Below are 8822 nucleotides of genomic sequence, written 5' to 3' on the forward strand. Positions count from 1 at the left end.
GGGCTGACTCCGGCATAGTCTGCCCTCTATCCGAGAATATAGGACAGATTGTGTCCTTGTTTTTATGGCAGAATTTGAGGCCCCTCTCTTCTAATGTCAAGAAGGGGCTCTGATTTTGATCTCTTTGAGAGCCCACTCATTTCCCCAAGTAGGCCAGTGCGCTCATTTGATTTCCTGGGCATCGCGATTCCGCTCTCAGAGCACTTGGGTTTAGGAGACTGACAGTCGTTTGTAGGCTATCTTAACTTACCAGGGCTTGATTCCAGTGACAATTTGGGCCCCATGCCCCGTATTTGGAAAATTGGCACCTGTTGCTGAGCCATCTTCTGTTATCTGTTCTGACTTTACACTGGGTATTCCAATTGCTGCTGCTCTGCCGTGGTCAAGGTGCTTACCAATGCAGAGGTTGGCGTAAAATCTTCTATATAAGCCAAGCTTAGGTTAGCTGGTTCACCCACACTCTCCATGTCCAAATGCACTTCCATGATGCTGTGATCCGAACTTTTGACAGATTTACCAATGGGTTTTACAAACCTGTCAAGTGGGCCCTTTAGCCCTTCCGCTGAGCCCTTTTTGTTTGCTTATTTGACTTCTTGTTTGCCTTCTTTGCTGGCTTTTTGCTTGCGTGTTTAGCAGGGGTTAGATTTGGTGGGTTGGTAGTTACAACCTCCTCGATTGTAAGGAACTGGGTTTGGTTTGGTCTGCAAACATCCTCTATTGTAGGGGGGAGACTGACTACACCATAGGTTCCTCGTCGAACTCTGTGAGCCGCTTCACCCTCGTTTTGGGAGAATCGTATGATTTTTGTGATGCTTTGATTTTAAACTGACCCATTTCATTTCCGTCCCCACTGAGTTTACTGCCTTGTTCTTCATTTTTCACTGCCCACTTCTTTCGGTTTCTTTCTTTTTTGGAGAGAGGGGCTTTAGGCCAGAACTAATTCCCCTCCTCCTTACTGTGGCACCCCTACTTTGCCGGAACATTCATCTTGGCATTGAACCCTTCCATGGATTAAACCCTCCAGAAACGCCAATTTGGAGGTCATTCTAGTTAGGAGGGTGCGCTGGTTGTAAATTTCCTCTGAGATTGAGTCTTATGGATTCCCCATCCGGGAAAGGGTAAAGTTCAGAGCATGAAGGGCAGAGCCCGGCGTGTTGGGTACGGTATGTATGGTAGTATGCATGTGGATGGATCCCTCTTCATTTTGAGAGGAATCCTGCAGTGGAAGGTCCAGAGGTGAAGGCATTTGCTTAGGGTCCAAGGACTCTTAGGCAAAAAACAGTGGGGATTGGGACCAGTTTTCATCTGTCACAAATTGAGGCCCTGGAGAAAAATAAACACAATGGGCCTCATTACGACCCAGGCGCTAATGGGTTAATGGCGCCGTAAAAGGCTGCGCCTTCCCCATTCACATTGAGCTCTATGGGGCAAACATGGGAATGGGGAAGGGCCATGGAGGAAGGGGGAATTACCGCCCTGCCAACCTTGTAATGGGGTGGTAATTCACCCTTTCTCCCTGGCGGAGTCGGTAACTTACCGGCATGGACCATGGTGCTAATAGCACCATGGTCTTCCGCCAGGGTCGTAATGAGGCCCAATGTGTTTCCAAGATTGTCTCAATTTGCTGTGGCAAAGCATTTTTTTCCCCAGATGATCACTGCTTGCACTGGCTCTGTGGTGGGTCTCTATCATATTTTTGTTCGTAATAATACAAGATAGTTGTAGGAAAGCAGTCTGCCTCCTGACCAGTTATCGGAACGTGTGCCGCAGAGGTTTTCGGTATGGGAGATCTTTGCAGCACTCCTTAAATAATAAATACTCATTTGTGACACCCTGGGCGGATTGAGCAAGTCAGTACAGAGGGAGAAAATAGAAATAAATGCTCCCTTCTGGCTTACAACTTTCATATCGATGCAAGGAGCGCTTGCTACGCTAAGAGTACAAGAACCGTTTAGCAGGCGCAGCGTAACCGTGTGACTTACTTTACTCACCAGCAAGCGCTCCCTTCTCTCCCCTGTCTTCTGTTCATTGCAGGGCTGGGGACATTAGGGAACCAGCAGGAAACACAGTAAACACATTCACAGAACTCTGCTTTGCTGCGGCTGCAGGTTTTAGCCTGATTGCTCCGCTTTCACACAGATGGAGACTATAGAAAGACTGTTTTGGACCGTCAGTGTAGAGCTCCAGTAAACACACTTGAAGCACTCCATGGTCTAACTGTTTTAATTTGTTGTGTCCATTGATCATTGTTACTAAAGTTCCTATTTTCAGAGTCTTGATTGACATTCTTTTATTTTGACACCACTGTACTATTGTTTGTTTTGCAACTTTATCAGCTCACACCCCTCCTGAAGATAAAGTCTGTCTTCAGGCTACGTTAGCAAAAGAGGTGAAGGTGAGGTCCCTAAAAGGCTGTGCCCGTTTCACCTTTAGGATTTGGATCACTGCTGGTTTAGTAGCAATTTTGGGCTGAGTAGACAGTTTAGCCGGTACTCATTCCTGTTCTCATTCAGAGCAGGAGTCATTTGTTCACAGTTATGAAGAGCCATGGTACAGTCAATATGGTAAATGCAGCTTGTATGTTCGGCACTGGCCCCTATTATGAAATGTTTCTCCCTCAGCTCCCAGCCTTGCAAGTTATCAAGGTCCACCCAGTCCATTCTTGCCACCCCAATTTCCTGCACTCTACTCCCCTCCCCTTGATGATTGTCTACTACTACTCTACTTAAGATCAGTGACACTCTCCCCAACAGCCTTACACACACCCTTCTCATTTCCGCCAATCTCTTTTTTACCCCCACTACCTTAGCAGGAACAGCACTCGTCCTTTGGTCTGCAGACACTTCCCATGCTTCTTTCTATCCATTGTTACCCAGGATCAGTTAAGGTGCCGACACCCCTGCCTTGCACCTACTGCTCTCACATGTTCAACATCTTCCGGTTCACTGCAATCTTCCTAACCTACAATAGGTAGCCTGCTGTTCTACTCTGTCACTACCTTTGACGGGGAGGGTTTGGTTGGAAGGCAAGGGGGGGGGTATAGTAAATACAGAACAGCTGATCCCATAAACTCTGCTTAACGCATCATGGGCCTCATTACGACCCAGGCGGTAAGTTACCGCCTGGGCCGTGACTTTACCACCATGGCGTAAACTACGTTTACGCCATGGTGGTTGGCGGACTTACCGCCCCATTCCGACCTTGGCGGGGCGGTAAGTCCCCAATCCCCATTTACCCGTCCCCATTCCCATTTTTGCCCCATAGGGCATAATGGGAGTGGGGAAGGCGTTAATTACGCCACCGTAAATTACGGTGGCGTAATTAACTCCATGGTCCCTTAGCGCCATGGATTTTAACACCCGCTAAAAGCGGGTGTTAAAACCTCCATGGCGCTAAGGGACCTCGTAATTGGCGGTAAGGGGTCGGCGCAGCTAACGCTGGCGTAAACCCCTTACCGCCAGGGTCGTAATGAGGCCCCATGTCTCACTTCTCAACTATTTCAGATTCCTCGAGCACATGGTGCTCAGCTGCATCGTCATAAATTGGGGTGCATGGACTCAGCAGCACCCTCACCCTAACAAATTAACACCCGAATCCCATTTGAAGTCCACAGTAAAACAGCACTCGCCCATGCTTCAAACCTCTTCACCACTCCCACCAGTATCTCGGATTTATGATGCCTTCTGCATTGTTGCCAACTTCTTCCTTTTTGACTGTTGCACCACCGCTTGCAGGGCAGTGCCCAAGCCTGTATTGCTACCTACTTACTGAAATGCCAGTTCTTCTCCATGCATGCCACAACTTCCTCTTGATCCCCTCTATCAGATGAGTTCCTCAAGTGCCTGTTTTTTTACCTCTACAAGTTAATCTTTACATCCAGCTCCTAAATAAGCACATCTCCTGCTATGGGTTCCCTTACCAGCTCTTATCCAAATACTTCTCTCTTTCCCTCCTTTAACCAGAACGTTCTTCCCACAGCACAGATTACCTGTCTAAAACTCACCACTGCGCAACAGTTTACTACCTGATATTTAATTTCTCCAAAACTCGGGTCATCACCACCAGTGCCTTGCCTCTAATTCTCACCTCTTTCCCTCCACCATGACAGGCTCACAGTCCCTATGACTGGGAACCCAGAATGATCTTTCTGACTCCAATAGGAAGACAGGTGGATTCTGGCTGGGCGCAATGTTTTTATGCCCTGAATGAGGCAGGAGGTTGAAACATGTTTAGGTATAAGTTCTGTCAGCAGATGGAGCACCTTCATGAGAAGGTTCTGGGACAAGGAACTTCTATTTTATTTATTGTTTGTGTGTTATGTGGTTTTAAACAGATTTAATTGGCGTATAAGAGCCCACAGGGCAACAGCGGGCGGACATGGGACTGATGTACATTAAAAACACAAATATAAATATAGTGGGGAAGGAACAGTCGAACCTACGATGCCTTGTGAATATTCAGACTGTGCAAGTGCAGGAAGAGGGCAGTGGAGTAGGTGCTGGGGTGTGCGTGCTCATGGGTGTCTATATGGAGGTAATGCAGACTCCCGTACAAATAACACCATAGGAATCACAATCCAGTGCAGAAAAAACAGCAGAGGAATCAAAACCCTGTGCAACAAACACCAGAGGAATCACATTCCTGTGTACAAAACATCAGAGGAATCACATTCCTGTGCACAAAACATCAGAGGAATCACAATCCTATGGAAAAATCATCAGAGTTATGTGATTATTCTGATGGCATCATCACTCCTTTACCGGCGGTGACCTTCTCCCATGCGACCAGGGGACGGCTGTCACTACCTGAGCTGACCCTGGGGGCAGTTATATGAGGGAGGATCACATGGGGGGAGATAGCCTCCGGGAGAGGGTTATGGTATCTTCGGGTGAGACATGGTATCCCCTTTCCTTTCTGAAGATACATCTCCAATTCCCCATAGCCTATTGTAACACCTTCCCTATTTGCCCCATGGAGAGTAGTACAAATCCTATTACACTGCGAAGACCAACTCTCAAAATGTAAATGGCCTTGTAAAATTACAAAACACTTTTTCCAACTCCACCTAGTCTTATTCCAAACGTAGTTTGCCTTTAAAACCCTTTGCAAACATTGCTACAGTGTATTCAGGAAGGCACCATTATTCCCACAACACTGGGATGAGGAAGAGGAGTGGAGTGATGCAGAGCACAAGTATCCACGAGCACAGGCAGAGCTCTAGTGGCAGCAAGTGCACACCCGTGTCCTGTAAGGAAGGCACCACTATTCCCACAACACTGGGATGAGGAAGAGGAGCGGAGTAATGCAGAGCCCAGGAATCCACGAGCACAGGCGGCGCTCTAGTGGCAGCAAGTGCACACCCGTGTCCTGTAAGGAAGGCACCACTATTCCCACAACACTGGGATGAGGAAGAGGAGTGGAGTAATGCAGAGCACAAGTATCCACGAGCACAGGCAGAGCTCTAGTGGCAGCAAGTGCACACCCGTGTCCTGTAAGGAAGGCACCACTATTCCCACAACACTGGGATGAGGAAGAGGAGCGGAGTAATGCAGAGCACAGGAATCCACGAGCACAGGCGGCGCTCTAGTGGCAGCAAGTGCACACCCGTGTCCTGTAAGGAAGGCATGGCATCAAAGTAAGACAGACACAAGTGATCACAGTTCAAGGGTGTTTATTAAACTGTAAAAATGGGTGAGATAAACGTCTAATCTAAACCTAAATCTAAGATGGGAGCAAGCTACAACCATCAAACAATAATAATACAGCCCTAGTGGAGCCTAATCACATAAAAAGGGCCTATACTAAAAAACAACTATTGCCAATCCTTACAGCTATGCTACAAAATAGTGTGGGATAATGTTCACTAGAAAAGAAAGAGTGTTCACAAAATGATAAGTCAGGATGCTAAGGCCGGGTTCGCCCTTCCCCACTCTTGAGCACAAGTTTCTCCAGCACAAGCTTACAATTCCTTTCCACATTATCAGGTCCTTCTGTACCCAAGTCTCGCTCAGGCAAAGTCTGTGGCTTCAGAGGGCCTGATAGTTATAGATACAAAACAAAAGTTATTTCTGTTAATCTTCATGTCGGACGATTATTCTTCACCCTTGGATCCTTTTCTCAACATTAGCCTCCCTCGATCTGGCTCAAACCAACAACTCACTGTGGACATCCCTCAGGTGGGTTCATGCTTGTCATTACAATGTTCACGGGTATCTTACTATTTACCCCGATTCGCAGGCATCCCTCAGTCAGGTTCACGTTTGCCAATTATAACAGTTCACTTCGTTTTCACAACATGTCAAAGGGCCTCATTACAAGTGAGGCGGTAAGGAGTTAATGGCACCGGTAAAGGTGCCGGCGCCGTTAACCCTGTACAGCCTCATTACGAGATTCCCTTACAGGACCCGCTCTGGATGTCTGGTCTGACCAGACGTCCTTTGTGGGTCCCGTGAGGGGACCAGCATGCTAACAACGTGCCCATCATTAATAGGCCCGTTGTTAGCATGCTCCCTTTTCCCATTGAGCCCTATGGGGGTTCAAATGGGAATGGGGATGGTCCGGGATCCCTGAATGGGGAAATACCGGGCCCTCCAAAGTCGGAATTGCCCAGTATTTCCCCATTCAGGGACCACGGACCCAGACACGAGTTTGGAGGCAGCCATGGCTTTATTAAGGGCATGGCTGCCTCAAAACTCGTAATGAGGCCCAAAGACTTTCGACAGTATGAGGGATTTGGCTTGACCCTTTTATGACCACTTTGACACTTCACCCTGGCCTCCTGTAGGCCTCTTGGTCTCTGTAGTTTCACTAACCAAAAAGTTCTTAGTTCAATACTTTCTCTTACTTTCAGGAGAGGGGTACCAGCTTGAGTCTTTCAAACAAGCACCCATGTGGCACTGGACCACTCTATTGCTGGTACTGATTTCACTCACAAAAGACCTCTGTCTATCAACGTCACATACAATATTGCCACTGCAACCTTCAGCCGAACACCGTCTGGTCTACTATCAGCTTCTTCCGACTCACCGGCTGTGCTGAACTTGTTGGCGTTTCCTTCACTGCTAAAGTCAAGGACGATACCACAATGGCAACCACATCTCCCTGACAATCAGTGCGAGAGGGTTCCACGTACTGCTGACATCTGACACCACTCGCCAGCTGTGATTCTCAGTCTTATGTTTCCTTTCACTGAGGCTTCGCAGGTCTGGGTTGAAAAAGGTAAGGGTAATTCCCTCCTGGTTGTCCCTTCAGATCTCTATGCCTTTCTCCGCCGTTTGAACTGCTGTCCCAGAATGGCTGCTTCCTCGTGCATTCAGCCTTTCTCAAGTGTGCTTTTGTGCTCTGCCATTTATCCCAGTGGGGAAGGGAAAGGGCAGTCAGGTGTGTGGAGTTATCGGCAATTGCCTGACGCTGCCTGACTGGTGTTGGGACAAGTCAGGTAAACGGCTCTGGTGTTAGGGCCTCATTACACGGTAGGCGGTAAGGGTTTACCGGTACCGGTAAGGGAACCGGTACCGGTAAACCCTCACCGCCTTACTACGAGTTCCCTTTGCGGGACCCGACCTTAACGGCTGGTTTTACCAGCCGTTAAAGCAGGGTGCCGCAAAGGGACCTCGGTGCTAATTACGGTACCGCAATTTGCGGTACCGTAATTAGCTCCTTCCCCATTCCCATTATGCCCTATGGGGGCAAAAATGGGAATGGGGGAAGTGCCTTGGTGAATGGGGAATTACCGCCACCGCTCACCTTGGAGTAGGGCGGTAATTCCGCCATCCACCAAGGCGGACACGGTAAAATACCGGCGGCAACCATGGCGCTAATAGCGCCATGGTTACCGCCTACCGTGTAATGAGGCCCTTATTCCATTGTATTTCACATGGTGAGAAAGTGTTTGTGTTGGAAAAGGGGTGGGGGGTAGAGCTTCTACGTATCCTAAGGGGTAGGATGGGGAAAAGGTGTCATAAGGAAGGGGATACCCCATCTCATCCTTCAGTGTCCCACTTCCACTCCCCGAAGCTCCCACCCCACCCACCCCATCCAGGTGATTCTCCTGCTTTGGTCCACTCCCAGGAACTGGATACAATAGTGATGGCCGTGTCCTGGCCACCTGGAAGACAGCTACTCAGGGAATAGCAGGTGAGAAAACTTCAGGTTTCTCACAGTCCGGGACATTCAAATCACCGAAGCAAAAAAAGCAAGCAGGCTGCTGGCAGGAGGGAGTTGCTTGTCTCCGTGCTAAGTGAGATCTGGAAGGAAGTTGGTGAAGCTAACCTGACTCAGGAAACTGAAGGGAGAAGGCTGCTGGAAGCAGATGACACAGCCAGAATGCCAAAAGCCAGTGGAGGGGTCCTGGGCACCTGCTGGCGTTGGAGCACAGTGCTTTGCTCACTGGAATCCAATGCTAAGCAGACAAGCACAGCAGAAGCATCAGGAAGCATGTCACAAGCAGAAAGCAGCAGGAGACCATCAACAGCGGACCGTAGAAGAAACGAGATGCCATCAAGAACCGATGCCTCCATAAAGGGACAGAGAAAACCAGGGTGTATTGGCAACCACAACAAACTTAAATTACTTATAGCGAAACCAAGAAAGAGAGAAAAGGAACGGTTTCTAAAACCAGAGAACGACTGAAGAGGTAGTTTTCTAAGAGGAGAGACTTTCAAGTTTGCCAATGCATGCTGCAAGCATATAAGAGACAAAGGGCCTCATTACGACCCAGGCGGTAAGTTACCGCCTGGGCCGTGACTTTACCACCATGGCGTAAACTAGGTTTACGCCATGGTGGTTGGCGGATTTACCGCCCCATTCCAACCTTGGCGGGG

Source organism: Ambystoma mexicanum, chromosome 5q, assembly GCF_040938575.1.
Source record: "Ambystoma mexicanum isolate Mex_15411 chromosome 5q, UKY_AmexF1_1, whole genome shotgun sequence".
NCBI classification, from domain to species: domain Eukaryota; kingdom Metazoa; phylum Chordata; class Amphibia; order Caudata; family Ambystomatidae; genus Ambystoma; species Ambystoma mexicanum.